At 40.4% G+C, this 24,227-nt stretch overlaps 1 long non-coding RNA gene and 1 pseudogene across 1 annotated transcript; both read right to left on the bottom strand.

Annotated features, from left to right (window-relative positions):
• Window positions 1-1,270: 1,270 nt before the first annotated feature.
• On the bottom strand, window positions 1,271-3,594 carry LOC116589365 (annotated as a pseudogene).
• Window positions 3,595-4,680: 1,086 nt separating this feature from the next.
• LOC116587812 lies at window positions 4,681-13,592 on the bottom strand. Its single transcript, XR_004284653.1, has 3 exons — window positions 13,533-13,592; window positions 6,709-6,822; window positions 4,681-4,735 (listed from the first exon to the last, which is right to left on the bottom strand). It is a non-coding gene; the product is annotated as an uncharacterized LOC116587812 (long non-coding RNA).
• Window positions 13,593-24,227: the final 10,635 nt, after the last annotated feature.

The raw sequence follows: 24,227 nt of genomic DNA, 5'->3' as shown, positions 1-24,227 counted from the left end.
GCAGCTTCACCAGTTTTTATCCCCACCATCATATACAAGGGTCCTGATTTCTCCACATTGACGGTGTACAGTCTTTCTGATTTTTTTGTTTGTTTGTTTTTTTAAGATTTTATGTACTTATTTTATTTGAGAGGGAGAGAGAGAGCATGCACAAGTTGGGGAGGGGCAGAGGGAGAGATTCTCAAGCAGACTGTATGCGGAGTGCAGAGCTGGGTAGGGGCTCCCTCTCACAGCCCTCAGATCACAACTTGAGCCGAAACCAAGAGCTGGACACTCAACCGCCTGAGCCACTCAGACACCCCAGAGTCTTTTCTGTTTTCTTAAAAGTGAAATGGTTATAATTTAAATCTATAAAAACCTCACAAGGACTTAAACTAGAGAGAAGATATAGTTAGATCTTACTGAATTTTAACATTCACAGAAACTATATCAGATTAATGATAATGGGCCCAAATTGTACTTTTATTTGGGAAGTTTTGATGTCTACAGTCATTTAGGATGACTTCATTACTATCTAGTTGTATCTGAGGGACGAGTCAAACTTAGAGTCCCCTACTCCTCCACCATATTAACTCCTCCTCCCTGTCTATAGTCATTTAAACCTGTCTTATTTTATAGGACAAGTGTGTAACTTATTGTCCAAACTACAACACCTTAAAGGGTTAGTGGGAGCTCTGTGTATAATTGTGCTGGGAAACAAGAGTAAGTTGAGGCAGTCCCCAGCTCACTAGGGCATCTAGTCACCTGATATATAGTGAAAAACCTCACTCTGCACTCACTCATTTGGAAATATATTTTGTTTGTTTCCTTTTTTAGCAGAAGATAGATTTGTATTTATCTCTCACTTATAGGCAAGAATACATGAATATACATTTGCCGTTTTAAGTTTCTTTTTCATTTCAAAATACTTTATTTTAAAAACAGGTCAAAACACTAAACTTGTGACCCATTCTACCAATGTACAAGCTATAGATGCTTGCTTAGCAGCTGAGGGCACTCTTTGGTAGCATGTTTGAAAAGTGAATAAAAATCCTTATAAAACAAATATTCAAGTAGTTCTCATAGGAACACAGATAAGTGGCTCCATCTTCTAGTGTTCCATATTGTTGCACCTGTGCCAACCCTACCTACAAAGACATTTCAAAAAAACTAGCACTACTTGTGAAACAGTCCCCCCCAAATCCCATAATTCAAGCTAAACTTGAAGTTAGCAGATATTACATGGTAATGCTAGCTGAAGCATAGGCAGCTGGGGACACTTCATTCCACTTCATCCTGCTTTCCCAGTGGGAGCACGGGACATAGGCTGAGTGCTGACATCCTGCTCCTCTCCTTCCAGCAGGAACTCATGGTTCTGGATCTGCTGCATCGGTTGCCATGTTGGCTCCGAAGTCACATAGTAGATCGTCGGCATCTGGAACCCTTTGAAAGTAGAAACAGCAGGAACAGTGTAAGCACCCATGTTTTCAAAGAGTGTCCAATCGCCCATATGCGTCTAGGGCAAGTCACAACACTCAACAATGCAATTAAGGCTGTAACATGTTGGTACCCATATGTTGGTTGAATACTACTTCTAAGCTGGTTTGGGTTTCTTTTGCATGAGGGACTTTATGTGTGCATGATCACAAATAATGCAATTAAATGATTCATATACTCCATTATTCATGTAATACCTAAAGGTTTGTTCGTTCAACTCATCTTCATCATCAGAGTCTGTCTGTTCCTTTAGTACAAGATTTTTTTTGGCAATGATATTAACTACAAGCATGAAAGCTGATGCAACATCTCATCTGCTGCACTCAGCTATGATTCTCACTCCTAAGCCTGCTGGAAAACACTTGTCCAGTGCTAGGTTGATAACACTGGTGATCTCTTTAAATTTAAGCTTTACATCTTCAGATCCAAGAAAGCCACATTTGATATCAAGCAGGTACCATGTTGAAACCAAGCTCAGCTCCCATGTCAAAGACAGTGCTGGTCTCAGGGATAGTATGCACAGAGGTCTCAGTACAACCACTTCCTACAAGGAAGCTGACGCCGATGATATCAATATGCAGCTCTTTTGCCCCAAAAGGTACCCTCTGGTTTTGAATATGGCACCAAATTTAATACCCAGACAACTGACTACTTTGAAATCATCAGTGGCGATCTGCAAAACCAACCTTGCCTTTGAATGTGCCCTGGCAACTTTGATCAATTGGACTTCACAATCAAATCCTCTGTACTTCATTACTGACAGTGTAATCTGAGACACTTGTTTGGATTTGCATAGGTAATCCTCTCTGGAGGCACTGGGATACTCAGTACCAATTGCATTTCAGTCTTGCTGGTAAAGTCAAATCCTGTCCCAGTGGCAGCTAGGGTCTTCACTGTGGTTCCGTTATCACTGCATTTGATTGCATCAAAGCAGGTGAACTTAGGAAGAGCTTTTAACCATCTCAGATGTTTCTTTGGAATGTCCCCCAGGTCTACGACATAGAAGGCATCCTTATCATCAGAAGATGAAACTTCTTTAATTTTTTTGGTCCAGGCTGTCCTTGGCAGTAAAGTTTTCACAGAGGAAATGGCAGTCAAATTCTGTATTAACTAAAGTTGTTCATGGTCTCTTGATGGTCCCATGGAAAACTGAGATGGAATTTAACAAATTATGGCTAGCATCTCACAAAGGCAATTCCCAGGGATTCCAAGGCCCACTGAAGATGAACACGTTCTTGGTGCAGCAGCAGAGATCTTCTGATTTACACAGAATTTGCTGTTGTAGAGCACATGGCGGGGTGACAGGCTAGCCCCTTGGTGAATGTGCAGGCTGGCTTGCTGCCCAGCCAGCCCCCTTGCCGCCCTGCCCTTTCCACGGGGACCACTGGCCCCCGGTGGCTTCGGAGCTCTGGCTCAGGGACTGGGACCACTGACCTGTTGTTCCCTCAGAACAGAGTCCAGATAATGGATGCACGTGGAAAATGAACCCTAGCTATTCTAGTAGGTTGTGTTGTTTTGCCAGCTGAACTGAAGTGGATTGCATCATGGAATTTACCTTTTATATAATGTCTTCATTTTAAAGCTTTTGTGGTCCCTATATCCTGTTTCTGGATTCTTACAGCTCCCTCCACCAAGAGTGTCTATTTCTGTGTTAGGCATATAAATGTTGCCTCTTCCTCCAGTAAATATTAAGGAAATAATTCATGGCACAGTGCTTAATATTGTGGAAATGTGCGAGGGTGGGTGTCTATCTGTATTTCAGGAGTTGGGGTTTCTAAACAGACTCTTCCAGGCAAATTTTCTTATCTGAATCCTTTTTTTTCCTGCTCCACTTGCATTCTGTTTCTCTGCTAACCATCCAACAAAACTGACCCCAATATCCTCAATAACATTGGCTCTTGAAAAAATAGAAACTGTCCTATTAATTGAAATTCTTATTTCAGTGAACATACAGGGTCAGTTTGACAACTTGTAAAGCTAGAGTCTTGTGAAGTATCACCATGAAAATGACAGAGAGGCACCTGTTCCTGCCCCAGAAGGGAAGTACTGAGTACCACAGTCTTGCCCTAATTCACCCTCTCGAGGAACTACCTTTGCCAGCAGCACAAACCAAGTCATAGCCATTAAAGAACAAACAACTCTGAGAGAAAAGCAAGCTGAGAGAGAGGAAAACAATGCTGTCCACTTTAATACACAGGAGAGCTTCTTCAAGAACATTTGAGTTGCATGGAAGGTTGACCCTCACACGGTTGCCTAGGTCAGCAGGACCCGCGGCAGTCCCTCGGGTGAGGACTGGTCAGGTAAGTTAAAGCCGCCTTCAGGGCACTTTCAACTTAGGCACCAATTTCCTCAAGACTGAGGATAAAAACGCAACACTGTTTGAGGTCAACTTTCTCCTTCACTTTTTTTTTTTTCCTTGTTTCCTTTGTTCTTGTGAGTCCAGTATATCCAAGAGTGACTTCTAATGGCTGGGAAAATTCTTTATAAGGATGTTGCCTCCTGGTCTGATCTGGACTTAACGTTTAAGCAATCCTAACTCATTTTCTAGGTTCCAGGCAGGACCGTGCAGAAATTTTTAAAAATACATTTTTACTCCCAACCCCCTAAGTTCTAGGTTCCCTTTCACCATAAATTCTCTAGACCCTTTCTCAGGACCAATTTAGGTGTCAGAGCACAGCTGCTGTTTCTGATTACAGTTTTATTTTCCAGCTCTCAACTTGCCTCATGTCAGTTTTCTTCCATATATCCCTGAAAGCGCAGTATATCTCTTTGGGCTGATCTCATTTCTGGCTTGAGAAATTCAAAACAGGGTGTTCTTTTCTCCCATCCCCCCCAGACAGAAATTATTCTACTTTTATTAGTTGTCAAAATAGGATATTCATGGACATACTCTTTATTTCACATATATTACATTTTAATATTATATATATCACAATATATATGTATATATATTTTAGTCTCATGTTTCCATCTTTGAAGAATACAAATACTCTGAGGTTTTACTTCTACCATTAACAAGGCTAATCAGAACTTTGCTTTGAATAAGAGTTGTTGATCTTATATACTCACTAGATCTCTGCTGAATTGGAAAGTCATTAATCATTTTTTTCCTTAGAAATTCTCTACTTTTTGGCTTTTATGACACCATCGTTTGTTGATTCTCCTCATAATCCTCTGGCTACTTTTTCCTGTCTCTGATGACTTCTTTTTCTCAACACATCTTGCAGTTCTGTCCTTGGAGCCCTCTGCTTCTTACTCTCTATGACGGAATAACGTATTCTGCAGTGTTCAGACAAAAACTGCTTCTTGCTCAGTTAGCCATGAAAATCTCCTAAGAAGGCACCACACTAGAAACCAGTATAGCATGTATTATCTTTTCCTCCAATATTGAAACTCCAGTTCTGACTGAGGCTCAGATGAAGTTGTGGTTTGCCCTTAAGGACTGTGCTGTATGACACGTAAATAACTTTAAAGACAAGCATTCTTTTTAACAAGGCAAGATATCTATCACAGCTCAGGAATATGGGGACTGAGACTGTAGGAGGGTTTATTTCTTTTGGAATGGAAGGTGGAGTCCCTGCACTTACTAAATTGTGATCTCCTATTCTGCCATGCATGCAAAGTTAAATTTGTAGTAGTGAAATGTGTGCATGATTGGGCTTTGTTACTCTCCTAGGGTGATTCTGTCTGTGCTCGCCATTTCGTGCGCCATCTCTGTGTAAGTGTGTATATGTATGTGGAAGCTGTAAATAGTAATATTAGTATTAATTTAATTCTACTTTCCTGATGAATGTGGTAAGCCCAGAGGCCACAAAAACATGGTAAAACAGTATGGCTAGCTACTTCTGGATATATGTAGTTTTCCCAGTCACTCAACAATTACCCATTCAGCTCACTGTGTGGTGTTATGCCCGAGTTTTCACATCTAAGAGACCACCAAGGAGCCAACACCAATGCAATCGCATGAGGGTTTATTTGACAAGCTTAAGCTTGGGCCCAAGTATACCCGACACAGCAGAGTAGGGATGAGAAGCCTGAACCAGATTACAGTCAGAGTTTTTTTAAAGGCAGAGTAGGGGTGGACTTGGCTGTGGGTGAGGACAAAGGAGATGTTCAGAAGGGCTGTCGGGGTAAAGAAGACTGTCAGGATATTGGAGGCTTGGTTATTATCAAGCCAAGGCCATTTTCCCCTCTAGTGAGGCACTAACATGAAGACAGTTGGGAGTTTCCTGGTGGAATGTCACATTCCTCCTATCAAGCATCAAGCATCCTTGTTAGTGAGATTTAGCACTGGGACATTTGTAAACCGAGGGAGACTCCTGTCTTGCAGGATTGTGATTTCTGCAAGTTAACTATTTGTTCACACATACTACCGAGGGGAGGGGAGCAGGTGGAGAAGGATGCAAGGTGCCAGCTTTTGCTTTGTCAAGATGGCTGTACTTATGTCAGGGCTGGACGTGAGGTGGGTACAGCCTTGTTTTTCTTGGCCTCCACATATGGCAGACTCTTTGCTAGGTATGTGTGAAAAATACAAAACAATTCCTGCTTAACAAACTATTATGCCTTATACAAAGTGGTGAGTGCATTCATTCATTTTTTTAGAGACTTGATTAGTTTACTATGTATTAGGTATCATGTAACACCTTGTCAATATAAAGAAGCATAGTTCCTGATTTCTGGGGGCTCCCAGTTTAGGGTTCGTGCAGGAAGGGAAAGAAATAGATGCGTAAAATGGTCATTGTGATACAGTAGAGCCATGCAGACAGTTAAGCAGCATTAAAGAAGGACAATATTATTGCAACAAACTAACCTGCATCCAGAAGAAGTAAAAAGAGATCTTAACTTAAGATTTTTCTTACTTGTATAATTTAACTATTGATATCATTGATTTGTTCTTTCGGGCCACTTCTAAAATGAAAACCACTGCAGAGGATTTGGTGGCTGGTGGAGAACTTCATACAGGAGGTATGGGGCTTCATTTGGGGCTTGAATACCATTGTTATTTCAAATGTGGGGGCACAGTTAGGGACAGTGGGCACTGTAACCTGGAAGAACACTATAAGACCAAACATAAAGTAGAAATCATAAGCCATAACATAAAGCTAAGTAACATGAAGTAACGTAGATTCTTAACAAGCTCTGTTGTGGCTTTCCTGACTGCATGGAGGTTGATGAGGAAAGTAAAGACAAGGTGAGGTGGTTGAGATGAGGATAGCATATGGGATGACTTACAGAGTAAGTTAGGTAGAAGAATATGTACTTGGTGTCACACCCAACTTTCCATCCATTGTTCCCCCACAGCCGTTTTTAAATGAAGCGTCTCCTTTGTACTCACAGTGCTGTATTCTGAAAATATGTTATAGAAGAAAGAGAGAAAAAGTCAGGATTTACCTTCAAGTGTATAGCTTAACTTAAAAAATGGATAAGCAAAGTAAGAACTACGACACAAACTCGTAACTGGTGTAACACGAAAATATACAAAGAAAAATTTCTGGAATCTGCCTGGAAGAGTCAAGGAAAGCTTTACCCATTTGGTAACCTTGAGTCGTGTAATGAAGGAGGGGTAAGATGGTAAGGTTGAGGGCACTGCCAACAGAAGAAACAACAAAGACCAAAAGGTATAACAGGGGCTTTCTGGGAGAACCTGTGTGTAGTTCTAAAACACTGCAGTTTAAAAATGCTTTTCTTCTTGGAAAGGGAAAGGGATCAGTGCTGGTGGGAAGTGAAAATGATCAGGGGCTGTTGAGCCTTATCCTCCAGCTTTGTCGGTCTCTGGAAGGGATTCACAGGGTGGATTATTATACTCAAATTTGTACTTTACAGACTTAGCTATAGACAAAATATGGAAGGTCCTGTGTAGTGATAATGCTAGAAATGAAACCTGTCTGCAGGAGGACTAGTTAGGAGGCTCTGTACCAAGTGTGTAGCAGAAATGGAGAGGTAAGAGACATAAAGTAGAGACTTGAAGACTGAACATATATCCAGGATGAGGAAGTAGAAGGCACACAAGAAACTCATATAGTTTCTGTCATAGGTAACTAAATAAATAGTGTTGCCAATCATTAGTTAGCCTAACAGGTGATTTAACCAGGCTGCACTGGGGACTCCAAAGCTATGAAGTTATAGGATACCTCTTCCCCATAAACATAGTTGGTGTGAGTTGATAGGCATGGGGCTATTTCCATGGTAGAGTCAAGATCTGGAGCTCTGTCTCCCAAACAGAGCATAAGTTAAGGGCAGTGAAGAAGATGGCACGAAGCTGAGACCACTGAAAGAGACTGCTAGTGTTCATGACTATATTCTCTGTGCCTATTATAAATTCAAGAACTAGAAGACCAATAGTGAGAAGAAATTCAACCACAGATTTGGAAAACCCACTTGTCCCTACAGAAAAAGATAAGTAATAGTCTTTATTATTTTTTAAAGATTTATTTATTTATTTATTAGAGAGAGAGAGCATGCACTCAACCACCAGTGGGGGAAGGAGCAGAGGGAGAGAATCCGCTTAGTGCAGAGCCCAACATGGGGCTTGATCTTAGGACCCATGAGATCCTAAGCTGAAACAACTCAACCCACGGAGCCACCCATTCATACCAGTCTTAATAGATTTTATAGGCTTGAATTTTCAAAGTATTTGTTGATATTTAGAGTATGCAAGTTTTTAAATTAACATATAATGTATTATTTAGCCCAGGAGTACAGGTTTGTGAATCATCAAGCTTACACATTTCACAGCGTAGAGTATGCAAATTTTTAATTATTCTAGAGCAACTGTCTTTTTCCAAATGTAACTTTGCAACAAGAATTTTTTTTCAAATTCTAAAGAAATACTCTGAAGTATTCAATATAATTTGATTTTATTGGGAAATTTCAAAAATAGGCAAAAAATGTGGAATATGGTACACAAAAATAATTCATTCCAATATATTTAAAGAAGAAAACCTCTCACGAATCAACACTATTTATCTTCTGCTAATAAGTCAAACATGGAGAAATGCTTTGACTTTGATATGCATTTAAATTGCAAAAAGAATTTGAGCTTGTTTTTATTTAAAATGTAGAAATGTGTTTTTGTTTTTACAGAGTGAGTTATGTACTTTTTTGATGTTTTCAAGGTTTTATTAAAACATGAAACAAAAACAATCATCAATCCAATTAAGGGAAAGTCTTGCAATGAACATCTGTTGGTTTTGCCAGTCAGCATCCAAACCACCTTTTTTGGTAAAAATTTCCTTTGGGAAACTGCCCTTTATTTTACTCTTGACGTAAGATGTATGGTAATAAACCACATCTTGCTGTAAGGATATGTCCTGATTGGAATAACGCAATCAGCAGAGCCCATCAGTAGAGTTGGGACTACAATGATCAATCAGTTCAGGTGTGGGCACATAATCCAAGAGTTAGATGAGGAGGCTTTGAAAGGAAGTCCTCCTCTCTCTCCTAAGGGCTTTGGGTGAAGTGACTTTCTAAGCCTTCCTCTTGATGGTATAGTAGGAAGACATGAGGGTCAGAACTGGTGCATTCATTTTGCTTTGGGAAGAGGGAGAACCTGAAGGTTCTTGGGAGAATCACAATATAGAACTAATGAGAAGGCTCCCACTCCGAAGGCAGAGCAGATAAGCTGGATATTTGTGATGATGTTGAGTTGCATTTTCCCGTGTTTCCTAATATGTTAGCTCATTTAGTGAAGAAATAACCTTCTATTGGTACTTCATGGGGACATATGTAACTTTCATCTTCAATAACTTGAGGTAGTTTATCTACTAATTCAAACATATCATGTCCATAATTATCAGATCATTCAAAATTCTGAATATGAAAGGAGAATTATTAAGGATGCCTTCTTAATACTGTGATTGAGGTTGTTAATGGGAATACTTTTATAAGAAATTTAATTGAATTAAGCTATATTCAGTTTGCAGGAGAGAGATGGAATCAACATATGTCTTTGAATATAACCCAAGCCCAGGAACTTTGAAATCTGATGTACTCTACTTGAGAGAATTTCCTGTGTTAGGGAACCTGGCCAGGTTCAACTGGTTAAGTATCTGCCTTCAGCTCAGTTCTTGATCTCTGGGTCCAGGTCCTGGGATCGAGCCCTGTGTAGTGGGAGGAGTCTGCTTCTCCTTTTCCCTCTGCTCCCTCCCACCACCCACCTTTCTGCTTGGGCACTCTGCCCCCATTATGCTCTCTGTTCTGTCTCATAATCTCTCTCCAATAGATAAATAAAATCTTTAAAAAAAGAAAGAAAATTCCCTGTGTCTAATTTTACAATTTCTCAACTGTTAAGACATAGGAAGTGGAGCAAAAAAGGATGAATGTCATGACTTTCTATAAAGTCCCTTTCTTGCTCCAAAGAACAAAGGGAAGAACTAATCCTTTAGAGTCATATGATAGGAGAACTCAGGAAGGGTCAAGAGAAATAGATCAAATTTAGATGAATATTCCATTACACTGCCTCTAAAATGTTTACATGGAGTGAGCATGAGGTTTATCCCAGGGTAAAAAGACACTGTGACTCATTTCTGGGATATCTGAGGCTTCTCTGCATTTAGACCATTGGATGGCTATGTTGGGGCAGCTCTGCTGGGCAATGTGCTTGGGTCATAGACAGAGTAGCATGTGTAATAATATCAGGAGGAAAAATAAGAAACATAATTAAAAAAAAAAGAAACATAATTTGCAGAAACAAATCATTGACTATCATATACCAGGCCCAAAAATATAAAGTCAATGCCAAAGGCATATTTCATCTGGAAATTGTACCTGGGTCTATTACCTGAGAACAGTGACTCTTGATCTGTCAAACCTAACCTCTCCTTTTCATAATAAATGTTTTATTATCTTCTCTTTGCTGTCCTTGAATGAAAATAAAAGATGATATAAATTAACTATACATATAATTACGAATCAGTATGATGGTCTAACTGTAGAATCCAAGAAAAATTATATAAAAATAATGTTTATATTTTTCAGTATATGAAGGCTTAGACTACACTGCCATAGATGGTACAGTGAGGTCATCAAATGCTGTAGCTGTACATAAAATCATGAATACAGAAGCTACAAAGAGAGAAAGGTAGTGATGTGATTAATTGGTGACTGACATATCAGACTAGTGATGTGGTCTTCAAAACACTGAATAACTCTAGAAGAATTTCAAACCAGACAAAGTCTAATCTTCCCTGGATTTGCATTCTTGGCAAATTTAAGATATTAAAATCCAGTGTATTAAAGTTGTAAAAGTTTTATGTTTATAAAAGAAATGGAATTAGGTTCTAGGTATAGATATTTGTAAAATGGTAAACTGGTCTGTCATCTGTGATTTCTAAGAGATGCTGGACAAATTATCTTTGTGTAAACACATTGTACCCACTTGCTGCCAGTAGCCTCCCATAATCATTGTGACTATTTCAAACTACCCCTACCTGTTTCCCAGACTACGCACAGATAACTGAGGCATCCCCTTTGATAATCAGAGTTTTATGTGTTAATAGTGATCCAAAGCATGAATCATGATGAAGGACAAAATGCTACATAAACTGTGTTACGCACAAGGCCGAATGAGAATGCAGAATAAGGATTTTGCTTGGATAGTTGACAAACATATAATTGTATATGGATACATGTAAATTGTATGTGGACACATATAAATGTATCCATATAATATACTGTTTAAATTATTTCCATATAAATACACGTATCTTGTCCGTAAAAGAAGGTTTGTTTGTTTGTTTGTTTGTTTTTAACTCCAGAGTAAAAGAATCGATTGCGAAGTAAATAGTAAGCAATTAAAGTCATACCTGGCATTTCAAAGAAAAAAATTATTTTGAAACTTAAGTGTCTCTTTGCATGTTTTATATTTGGTGTATGGCCTGGCGTATGCTTGGATTCAAACATGCAACTCCAGGAATGGCTTTTATTTTGGAATTGGGTTGAACAGACTCCATTACTGCCCGTGTGGTATGCCAGCCTGATCAATAGCCTGATGAGGCATGTGTGGCCTGCACTGCCCAGCCCCACTATTTTCAACCTAATTAGCAGCTGCTCAAAGATGGGAAACAGGTGCAGATCTAGGGCCAGACCAGGGAAGTCTGCCTGTAATTAACAAGGAAAAAAGGGTCAGATATTGGGAAGAATATCAAATCGGCCCACTGGGGTTAGCATGCTGGCCTCAAAGGCATAGTCACCTGAGATCTTAAGCATGCTAATGTAAATTATGCAAGCTTTCAAACAACGTGGCTGCATAATCAGTTGGCAGAGAGGAAAATGATTTTTTTCTTTCTTTTTTTTTTCAATAGAGTAGGGAAAAAGGGCATCTACAAACTTATTTTTTTCTCACCATGTTGTGGACCGGCTCATCATGTCAGGACATTTTCTGAGAAGCAATCAGGAGTCCTTAAAAGAAGTTATTAACCAGTTACAACCATTGTAGAAATAGGTGAAGTTTGGAGGAAAATCTAATAATCAGGTTGTTGAGAGAATTATGTAGTAACAGATAGTTGAAGCAAACACATGATACACATGTGGTTCTGTAGAGTGAATTGATTTCGGTTACTGGCAACTTTTTGAATTGCTCTGTAATATGAGGCCCGTGTAAGATTCACAAGGACTTGCCAAGGGCCAGGCTAAGTTTGGAGAAGGTGAAAGAGTAAATTTTTGAACAAAAAAATCAAGGACAGTTCGCATGTCCTGTTCAAATTCTGGCTTTAATAGTCAACCTTTCAGTACCAAGAACTTCTTTCTATTCCAGTCCATGGAGCTTCAGTTCACTGTAGTCTGACAAGACTTTACGTCTTGTTCTTTTTAGCATTTAGCATTTAGTCTCCCAGTGGACTGTCACCTACGTGATACTGGATTTTCTAGGCTAGAAGGGAGTTTTATATTCCTGGTTGGGCAGTTGGTGGCAGTTCCATTCAACCTAGCCAAATTAACATTATGGTAAAGAAAAATCCCTCAAGCTCAGATATTTACCAAAGGTTTATTTCTTGCTCTCAGTGTAGGTCTTGTGGATTGACTATGGCTTTGATTGACTTCATTACAAATCTTAAGTGGGAGGAACAGAGTCTCTCTGAGACATGGCTTATCCTTGTGAGGATACAATATGGCAGAACCTAGTCCTTATTGTGGTGTGAGTAATGTGTCTAAAACAGTGTTAATGTTTTAAAATCAGAGTCGTATGCAATGACACTAGCTGCCTTATTTTTGTTTTCAGATATGCACTATGTGCCAGGTACTTTATAATTTTGTTTTTCACTCTCTGTGGAATCTTGGAGTTATCACCATTTTATCAAAACCGTGGCTCAGAAAATTTCAGTGATTTGCTCAAGTCTCTTTGGCTGAAGAAAGTGGTAGCATGGGGATTCCACCTCAGCTTTGTCATAGCTTACTCTCTTCTGAATGTACTATATAGCCTCAGAGGAGGTGGCAGTTGTGGCAGGCATCTTATCTCATGCGCTCATAAAACAATCTGTTGCATCTGTCACTTTCTGATTGTAAGATGATTGGGGGCATAGAGGGTGCCTGTGCTGTCTGGTGAGCATCAGGCTGTAGTTCTGGGGTTCAGTGCAGTGAGCTTGAGTACTAAGCAGAGGATACACACTTTCAGGATTGAAGTCAAGGCACCTGAAGTCTTTCTAGGATCCCTTTCCTTCAGTATCTTTCTATTAGGATTCCTCGATTTTGCATCGTTGATTTTTTTTTTTTGCACTGGATAGTTTTTTGCTCTGTGTCTCTGTGTGTGTGTGGTGGCTGTTCTTAGGATGTTCAGAAGTATCCCAGCCTCTACTGATTAGATGTCAATAACAACTTTCCCCTAATTGTGAGAAACAAAAATTACCCAATGTCCTTGGAGTGTGTGTGTGTGTGTGCGCGCGCATGCGCGCATGTGTACAAAAACACCCCTAGTTATAGGAACCACTGCTTTATGTCCAAATGATATATGTAATATAGAATTAAAAGTATTATTACTGACACTGAACTCATTTTATATGAAATCTAATCTTCTTGTATTGTATATTTACCCATTCTTTAAGCAACAGTAATTGATTACTTACTATATTCAGGTTGTTTTCTAGCTTGGATGGGGAAGAGGTAGTATGAAAATGAATGAGACTGTTCAGAGTTTCAGTAGATGATATGCTTTGTAATTCTGCATCTATAAAGGAGCTAAGAAAAATAGTGAAAAGTTAGATTGAAGTTCTTTACATGGACAAGAAGAGACTGAGGATTTTGGAATATATTCAATACAGTGAAGAATTTTGAGTAGGATTGGATAGGAAAGAATGCAGGAAAGAAAATAATGCAGTTAACTATCACCTGTTTTTGAGAGACATCTCAGAGCCTAAAATATCTTTAAATAAATCCCCTGCTCCCAACAGATTCAGGGCTTAAAGATGCTAAATCTAGAAAGGACCTTAGCCCCATCTAAACCTTGGGGCTGAGACCAGCAGGAAGGATGGTAAGGTGAATCACAAAGTCTCTTCGTAATCTCAGGAAGATAACGAGGAAGATAGGAAGAGAAGGAGAACAAGAACACAGGAAAGAGAGTGAAACAATGGGCTCAGAGCGATGGTCAGTGCGATACCGCAGGAAGATCAGCAAATTTGGACAAAGTTGGGGTTCAGACTGCAAGACCTCAGGCCATGTGACTGAATTAGATGTCACATCATTTCTAGAATGGGAGGAAGAATGACAGCCTTCCACGTGGGTTGGTGTAAGAACTAAATATGCCTTGTTTCCTTGGGAGACACATTTTAGCAGTTTTAAGTAGGCATGCACATTTAATGTGCTTTTTGTTAGTCTCCTCCCAAGTTTGCTACCTGTTTTTATCATGGAAGGCTGGAAGGAAACTAGATTTTCTGATCGCCTGTTTGGAGGTCAGGTCAGGGAGCTTTGGGCTAGGTGAAGAGGACGTGAAGTGGGTTCTTATTTAAAAAGACCTACATTGTGGAGTGTTTGGGTGGCTCAGTCGTTAAGCATCTGTTTTTGGCTCAGGTCATGATCCCAGGGTCCTGGGTTTGAGCCCCGCATCAGGCTCTCTGCTCAGTGGGAAGCCTGTTTCTCCCATTCCCCCTGCTTATGTTCCCTCTCTCGCTGTGTCTCTCTCTGTCAAAATAAATAAAATCTTAAAAAAAAAATGCCTACATTGGCTAAAGGATGAAACAGATGACCAAAAAGGAAGAGGTATTTTGAAGCAATCAGCTAGCAGGGTTTAGAGAAATAAACAAAAGAAAAGCCATTGTATAAAATGAGAGCCATTTAGCTTTAGAGGAATGTTTGATTCCTGACTGTGCCAAGAAGTCAGGAAGATGGGGCAGATTTCTGCTTGGGTGCCCTCCGGTTCTGTTAATAGATTATGTATAGTGGCTATCCCTCCAGTTCTGTTAACAGGCTATGTATGGTGAATATCAGAACTTTCCTCTCACTCTCCACTTTTTTCTTGTTGAATTCCATTGGAAATTTTATATCTACTGGCATTATAAATGACTCGGTAGGTCGTGGGTTTTTTAGGTTTTCACCATTTGCTTATGATACTAATTATATATTAAATAGGAATGCTCTGGAACTTGTTTTACTTCCAGAACCATAGTTGATTGTATTACTTTGCATATAGGATCCCCTTAATGAATACTGGTTGATTGAGAGATTGATCCTATAGAAATTGAAGTGAAGTCCCATGTATGATTAAGGCTGCTCTTGTAAGTCTAAAATTCCTGTTGTGATACTTACTTTTTTGTTTAAGTACAAGGCATTATTTTTAACTACAAGACATTCAAATTTAATAGTTGGGTAAGCAAGGAAATAAGCCGTTTTATTTCTATTTAACAGATGAAAAAACTTAAGTCTAGACAGTACAGTGTTTTATTTAAAGTCACATGGTAAGTAAATTTAAGCTGGGACTCTGTTTCTAGGAAATCATGAATTACCCTTTCTCAGCCTTATATCTAACAAACACCAGGCTATCCCACTCTCTGTAGAACTGAAATGGTAGCATGGGTGTCCTAGATCCCAGTGCTTATTGTTAAGACTGGGGGGAAATGGCTATATCTTATAAACTAGAAGGAAACAGAGTAGCATCATTAGATATTTCAGTCAAGTTCAACAGCTGGCCTCAATTCTTCTTTTAAAATGCACAGTCTCAAAATAGACAGGCAAAGATTTATAAAAATAGATTTGTCTGTCACTTCTAATTTTACATTTTGCAAACAAGTTGTGCTTCAATGAAAATTTGCAGATAGATTGAGCATCTGGCAAAAGGAAGATTGTCATGATTTTCATGGTTCGGATTCAGACTACAAAGGATAATTGGTAAAGATAATCTTTTGTTTGAATAGCCTAAATGATTTTACCTCACTAACCCTGATGACAGATGGTGAGTATAGTTATTATCAATTCATTTTTGTGAGAGGAAGGAGACTGAAGGACCAAAACACTGAAACCCTCCTCACTCCTGAAGCCATGGAGCTTCTTGGAATGAGGATCTAGCCTAGGTTTGCAAGTCCTGCTTTGTCACTGACTGGTTTTGTGAGCTGGACATGTCTCTGGGTAGCTGGAGCTTCCTGTACGCAGCTGTAACAGCACAGAGTCGATTAGACCTCCCTGCTCTAAGTGTGGCTCATGGACCAGCAACATTGTCACTACCTGGAAGCTCGTTAGACTCTCAAGGTTCACCACAAGCCCACGGAATCAGAATGCACATTTGAAAAAGATCCCAGACGATGTCTGTGAACTCTGTGAACACTGTCCTTCCAGAAGGCTCTTAAGGCTTCCGTCTAGTTGAAACACGTTTATTTTGAGCACGGGCATGGTGGTGCTTGGCTACCGTCCCTACTAGGTCCCTGGCATAGGGTGTGTCTGGGACGAAAAGACAAATGAAGGGAAAGAATTGTCATCCGGTCAAACTTCAAAGACAAGTTGTCTTGACCAATAAGACCGTGATATCTCCGAAAGCTCCTTTTGTAAGTTTTAGCAATTGTTACCCCCACATAGGAGCACGAGGACCCTGTGTTCTCATATACATCTCTTCTTTTAAACAAAAGGACCTTATTTTCACATTAAAAAAAAAAATAGTTGCCTCTCGCCTTGGTGGTTCAGTTGGTTAAGCGTCTGCCTTTGGCTCAGGTCGTGATTTTAGGGTTCTGGGATCCAGCCCAGTATTGGCCACCCTGCTCAGTGGAGAGTCTGCTTCTTGCTCTGCCTCTCTCTCTACCCCTCTCACCTTGCTCACGGTCTCTCTCTCTGTTTTTCTCTGATATAAATAAATGTTGGGCTCCCCGCCGAGGGGAGGAGGCGCCCGGGCCAGCCGGAGGCCTCTCCATGGGGCTGAGCGGGATGGCGAGTGTCGCGAACGCAGAACGCACCCACAGAAGACACCGGGCTCAGGAGGTCTGTCAAAGCAGGATCTCACTTTATTGTGCGGGGGCACACCTTATATAGAGCAGCAGAAGGGAACTGAGGACAGAGGGGGAAGAGCCAATAAGATCGGGCGAGAGGAGGAAGTGCCATAGGTTTCAGGAACCGAAACTGTGAAATTGGCGCCTTGTTGGCCGGAAGAGACGGCAAGCCGGCGCCATCTTTATTCTGGGCCGCACCCTGTGGAGGCACCTCTAGTTATGTGCCTTATAAATAAATAAATAATTTTTTATAAAAATAGTTGCCCCTAACCTCTCTCTGCACTTACTGATTCTAAGTGGTGCGAACACCAAACCAATCTGCCCTTTTCCTAGAAGCTGCTTTCTCTCCCTTTCTCATCCCACCTGCTCAGGCATCACATTACTGCCAGGCCATTGGCACCATCTGCTCATTTAAGTGTCCGTTGATGAGAGGACAGAGGACGCCTGGTGACCGTGAAGTCAGCCCAATACAGTGAAGGAAATCAGCAAAGTGGTAAAAAGTCATGAAAGGAAACAGATTCTTGGGAATCCAGAGGGTTGAGTCTCCGAGGAAGGAGGGACGAATGAAGCGGGTTGAGCTTCTGAGGCCCTAGGCAGTCTTTTAATTTCCTGACCTTTTGCTTGGTGAGCCCTGCCCTGTGAAAGGAGAGGCATTCCTAAGGAAGCAAGAGCACATTCAATTTCTGCTGAGCAGCTGCTGCCTGCAAAGCAAACGGTACACGGTGAGCTTGCTCTGGGTACCTGTTGGTGTAGAGATTGTTACACGTCTGAAAGACCACCTGTGTGTCCAAGCTGCTGGCTGGGTCATTGCTTCTAATTCTGCAAAGCATCCATAGTCAACTGTTTATCATTTCTGAAAGCAGATTCAGACGGGAAGACCTAGCTCTAACCTGCAGAAATATGGCCAGAGGGCTACTCTGGAAGATTGGGCCTCAGAGATCCAGGCAAAGGGCTCCAGGCCAGTTAGGACACACAATCCTAGACATACCCTGAGGAGCCTCAACGGTCCACCAACTGTCTCCTCTTCAGCCCAGAGTTACTTAAGACCAACTGTCACACATTTAGGACATGGTTTCAATTCTTAACAGAAAGCGATTGGCAGTATGCAAGTTCACTAAAAGCATTAGCGGTGGTGGGCATGAGGACATTTTGGTCTCTGAACCTTAACAGAATCGCTTCAGAATTCATTGTAAATAGTTCATCAGAGCCATTTGTACAGAAGAAGTGCAGTGACAAAAAGAGTCATCTCCAGGAATGGAGTCTTAATTTCATAATTGACTTGTATGACCATGGGCGAATTAGTGTTTCTCTGTGTTAGCTTCCTTGTCTATAAAATGGGATGATAATAGCAACCTACTTTACAGGGTTGCTATAAAGACTGTGTGTACCATGTGCAGAACTAGTCTGGCCTATAGTCAACTGTTACACAGTTCGCTGTCCTTTGAGAAGGGAGTTTGTTCAGAAATGTATTTTCTCTCTTTTCCTTACCCACAGGAAATAGAAGCTCGTTACGGAAACTGTTAGGATCAGCATTCAGCTCGGATTCCAGGTGGTAAACCTCTTCCGTCTTTCCACTTCCTGCCAGGCCTCGTTTCCCATTACCTTATTATTTGACTCCCAGGTCTGTTGGAGAAGATAAGAGAAAAGAAATCTATCTAATGATTCTTTCCTATAGCGTCTTCCTTGTCAGCATCTGCTCCATCACTAGTGGATATTGATGTATGGAAGGATCCCTCAAGCTTGTTCAAACAGGGAATTAACTTCAATTCTCAGCGATGAGAGGGGGCCTAGTTGGAGCCAAAGTATCTTGCCTCCCTTAAAACTGAGTCTGGGCCCTCCCCATGGGGTAAGTCGAGAGTCTCAAACTCACATGCTCACAGGGGCCTGAAAGAGGGAAGTTCTCTCAGTCTCACTTCTGTTGCTTACTTTAGACAACGAGAGGGTAAGGGGTACTTGTGGCTCTACTTGGAGGCAGATCAACAGCCATCTATCTGTACAAGATCTTAGTCCGGGAGAAATGAACAAGTGGTGAGCCCTGAGGAGAAACGGCACCCATCTGAGCTCAAGAGGGAAACTGCTGCTCAGCTCATGGGAGCCCTGTGGTGCTCGATTATCTGACCTTTAAAGAGAAACCCTCAAATATGGAATTTTTTTTTTTCCAGGTAAAATCTCCAGAATTTTTATTAGCTGAAAATTGAGATGTCAGAACACAGAGGGGGACAAATATTAAGCATGTTTACCAGTTGAACCTAGTCTGTAGGCTTCAACTTTGGGTTAAGTTACATGCGCTTAGATCCCTCTCTCTGCCGGCCAGTATATTATGAAGAACACGGCATGCGCCTGGTAGAGGGTTGGGTGCTGTAGGGAGAAGGAGAATCTTAATCTTGATCTGAAGATAGGAGTCTCATGCATGAACGCTTTTTCCCTTTCTCCCTTCCCTAACTTTTTATTTTGGAATAATTTCAGATATACTGAAAATTTGCAAAAGTAGTGCAAAGACTTTCTGCATATCATTCACCTAGATTCTCTAAATATGGCGAATATTTTACCATATTGATTTTCTAATTCTCTTTGTCTTGTACTTTGTTTATTGCTATTTAGTTCTCCCTTTTTGGGTTTATCTCGTGTGTGTGTGTGTGTGTGTGTGTGTGCATGCACACATGTGTGTGATTTTCCTGAAAAATTTGAGAGTAAGTTGCAGAATCAGTGTCCTTTTCCTTCCAAGTGGTTTCATGTATTTCCTAAAAGTAAGAATATATTCATACATATCACAGTGTAATAGATGAAGAAATTGACATTAATGCAGTGTTATTATCTGATCTTTAAAGATCATTCAAATTTCATGCCCCAATTTCTTTATAGCAAAAGAAAAATTTGAGGTCTGGAATCCAACAGTGTCCATGTTGTCTCTTCGTAGTCTCGCCTGTTGGGTGCAGGTATGGGGGTGTGGGGAGGGAGGGGGGAGGTTGAGGAAGCAGTTTCTCTTTGTCTTTAAGAAAAGAATAATCTCTTTTGTCTTTTATAGCATTAATATTTTAGAAGAGTACAGGCAATTCCTCAATATTTTAGAAGAGAAGAGATAGACTATCTTTCATTTTGGGTTTGTTTAGTATTTCCTAGCGATTAGATTCAGGTCATGCATTTTTGTCAGGGATACCAAGAAGCGATGCTGAGTCCTTCTCGATGTGAGGAAGACACAATGGGAGTATTTGAGGAAGACTGTCCGTTTGTTTTGGGAAGAGAAGCATTAACGGTACAAGTACTGGCCCTCCAAACGGGCATTTTGCTATATTTTTGATATTTTAGCCTTGTTGTTAGACGATCCCATTCAGACTCTTCCAGTCGACATAAAGGTTTCTCTTCTCTCTTTATTTGTTTTCTTCACGAACTATCCAGCTTCTTTGGATCATTTGGTATTGAGATTATATATAAACCGGTGCAGTTTGATGAGTCAGTAGCTGAAATGACAGCAAAATAAAGCGGACGGGACTCACTACTGAATTTTCCACTACTTGGGCCCTTAGAGGCTTTAAATACGAAGCAAGAAGCAGACTCTGAGTTATATAGAGCGTAGAGATGCCTAACGGCTTCATTCTCACTTCAGTAAAAGAAATACTTGCTGGCATTTACACAATTTTGAAAAAATTCTCAAAATTTACCTATTTATTGTTTCCTTTTTTATAAGAGAAAATAGTATACAGGTGGAGATTTTAAAATATCAGATTTATATGATATTATATGAGGTCGTCCTGCACTGGAATCCAAGTTTTTGTTCCTTGGGACAATCATCCTGTGGAAATGCTTTATGAAGCCCCTAAATTTGAGCTGCATCAGAGAGCAGCAGTGAAGCACAGACTTTTGAACCAACAGATTCAAGCTGGGGCTTTAGATATACCATCGGGCATTTGTGGAATCGTAATCCATTTGCTCTCTGGAGCTCAGTTCCCTCATTTGTAAAATGGAGGATTATCTTGCCAGACTCTTGCAAGGATTAACAAGATACACAAAAGAAAAACATTTAACTCAGTGTACTTGGTAGATAGTAGAGTCCAATACATGTGGATTTTCTTCCATATTCCTTTTTACCTAGGCACCTTCAAGGGTCTATTAATTCCCTTCTGGTTACAAAGTCTGTTGGGAGGAATTTCAGGGCCTAATAATACTAAAAAGGATTTGGTAAAAAAGAGGCACGGAATTAAAAAAAAAAAAATTAACAACCTGGCATGTTTGACACACACACACTCTCATTTCTCCCTGAAAGCAAATATCAATGATTGGGAAGTTTGTACATGAATATGGTACGTTTAACTGAAATATTTGCAGAATCAATTTGGCAGTCACAAATAGGAAGCCTCTGGATCTCGGTTCTATGTAGAAGTTCCCTTTTGGTCATTTAAGTATTTCCTTACAACTGGAAATCAAGAATTACTGTGACAAAGCAGGTGACAACGTCTTTCACGTGTTGAAAGGAGATTATCAGAGACTGAAGGAACATAGTCCCTGTAGAAGAAATTGTCCCTCTCAAGTGGTCTTGACTCCCTGGTGGAGTGACGGGGTCATGTAAGCCCTGCCTGAGCTTCAGTGGCTCACAGATTCACTTCTGTTCACTTAAGACTTTTGCAGGCACGTGACATCATAGTCTGGGTAAAGATGAAACGATCTTGAATTTCTTTTTTCTCACCTTTATAGGAAGTTACCTTCTAGTTGTACAGCTATTTCTGCTTTTCTTCTATATTAGTAAATGAATGAGTCATCCCAAATAGGGTAGGGAGGATGGAAGGTATAGATTAGAGCATTGGGTACTTCTCTGTTGAAGAAAGGGAATGATAATGTCATCATCCACTTTTTAAAAAAAATTTTTAAGCACTGCTTGCTTATACTTGGGATGGCCATATGACTCATTAGCCAATGACATGATACGTTATCCAAATGATATTATCCAGTGATTATCCGATGACCATATGACTGCTTATTCCCTCTCACTTTTGAGAAAGAGGGTGTTGTTAGTAATTTTACTGAGACAAAATAAGTGAACCGAGACTGACCCCAGTAAACCAGAGCAGTGTGCTCATGCTTTCCTGGAGGACTTGTGTAATTAAATTTACTAGGAAGGTTACCCTTGAGGACAATGGTTATGTAAATGGTCAGGGATTCCTCTTATGGCTACCCCCTATCTCTGTCCAGTGTCCACCGACTCCGGGCCAGTTAGGGCTCTCCGTCCCAGGCATCTCAACATGATTCAGACTTCCACTGGCTTTTCTGGAAGAATATATGTGGCCAGAGCCCCCTTTCTCGTAACCTATTTCAGATAACTGAAGATTTTTTTTTTTAATTAATTTTTTATTTTTTATAAACATATATTTTTATCCCCAGGGGTACACAGCATGGAGGTTCCTCAAAATGTTGAAAACAGATAACTGAAGATTTATCTTACAAACTCCCTCACATTAAGAGGTCTATTTGTGGTGCTCTTAGTGCAGTGGGCTTTTTTAAACAAAGGAATTCATGGTCACAAACAACAGGGGAAATCTGGCACGAACGTATTTGGAAAGTGACTGTTTTTGTTTCAGCGAGAAGGAAGTTGTTTGTTTGTTTCACCATGGAGGCAGAAGCCTTCTTCCCCTTCACTTCAGCATCCCGTGTACTTGTGAGGCATGAGCATCTACAGTCTTTTTTCACGAGCCTTTGCTCAATTGTCCCTTTCCACAGGTGGAGAGGGCAGGCTGTAGGGCGGCTTAGTCATGGAGCACAGGCTTCCCATTCTTTTCTTTTCTTTTTTTTTTAAATAAAGATTTTATTTATTTATTTGACAGAGAAAGAGAGAGAACGCATGTGCACAAGCCGGGGCAGGAGGAGGGTGGAGGGAGAGGGAGAAGCTGACTCCCTACTGAGCAGGGAGCCCAATGCAGGACTTGATCCTAGGACCCTGGCATCACAACCTGAACCAAAGGCAGACACTTAACCGACAGCCACCCAGGTGCCCCCAGGCTTCCCATTCTAAAGAGTACAGATGAGATCTAGAGAAGCAAAATGAAATGCTTGCTGTCACAACAAACATTTATTTTATTTATATATACATACATATATACATACATACATACACACAGCTTTTCTGACCTAAGTAAATTTGGGTCCAGTTGATGGAGTGGTCACAGGGAATTCTGAATTAATCATAGAGATAATATAATAATAATAGCAGAATCATAATGTGCTTACCATGTACAAGGCGTTGTTCTAAGAGCTTAATGTATGCTACCGCTTATACCTAACATTTTAATCAATATTTAAAATTTTTCCCTAGTGGTAAGTGCAAAATTTAGACTTTTTCTTTCCCTTCATGGGGAATAGAACTAATTGTTTGCAGCACTTTAGCCCTGTTTTGTTTATTTGCTGAGAAATCTTTGGATAGCGAGTTTTCTCATGTAACTGAGTGCTTTTAGCTCTTTCCTTGTACATTAGATGAGTGTTTTTCAGCATGCTTCTTGCTGCTTTTGGTTCAAGGCTGAATGCGGCCTTGTCTAGCAATGTTTATATTTGTGCTGAAGTAGTGTGGACTCATAAGATTAGGTAAGGTTTGTTGCTGGAGGCAATATTATGCAATTGCTTGAAATCTTACTTCAGATGGTTAACAGTCTTCAGTGGCATTTAACTCCTGCTTTTTGTTTATTTGTATTCAAGTACCTTAAGACAGGAGTTTAGTTAGCTTCCTGGGGTGACTTTCTGCCTGATATTATTATTTAAATTGCATTTCAGATATAGCAGGAGGAAGGAAAAAAGGAAATGGAAGAGAAGAAAACACCAGACACATTGTCATTCATTAGCCATTAAATGGTTAGGAGGTATTGTTTTCCTCAATAGGAACTAGAGATACAATTAGCACAAAGGGCATCCCTTTCTATGTAAATCCAAGGGGAAGTATCCCTGGGAGTGTTAGAGTTGAGTGTGGCTGGCTCCAGGCTTTTAACTGTCCAGTTCAGGTTCTAGTGGTCTTTCTAGGAGTCCCTGGGTTGAGTTGGGCACTTAGTTATGCTCTGTATATAATGGATGGAGGGATTGAGACTTAAGGAGAAAGAAATAAAGTAGAATATAAGAAGGGGTTGGGTTGTCCTGTTGAAAGATGCCAGGGCAGGCTTTATTATGGATTATAAACATGAAAGAAAGGTTGATAATTACTTACGGTAGGTGTTGAGCAGGAAGATCTAAGTACCCGCCCCAAGTGAGGACGCCCACCACTAGAGATGAGCAAAAATCAGAACACAGCCAACCATCAGCATTAGGAGCCCACAGATCTCCACCCACTGCCTTGTGTAGGCTTCAAAGTCCCTGCAGAGAGCTCAACACATGAGGCAGGCATCA

This window comes from Mustela erminea, chromosome 4 (assembly GCF_009829155.1).
Source record: "Mustela erminea isolate mMusErm1 chromosome 4, mMusErm1.Pri, whole genome shotgun sequence".
Taxonomy (NCBI): Eukaryota; Metazoa; Chordata; class Mammalia; order Carnivora; family Mustelidae; genus Mustela; species Mustela erminea.
The sequence above is the reverse complement of the archived record's forward strand: the minus strand, read 5'-3'. Positions and strand labels throughout refer to the sequence as shown.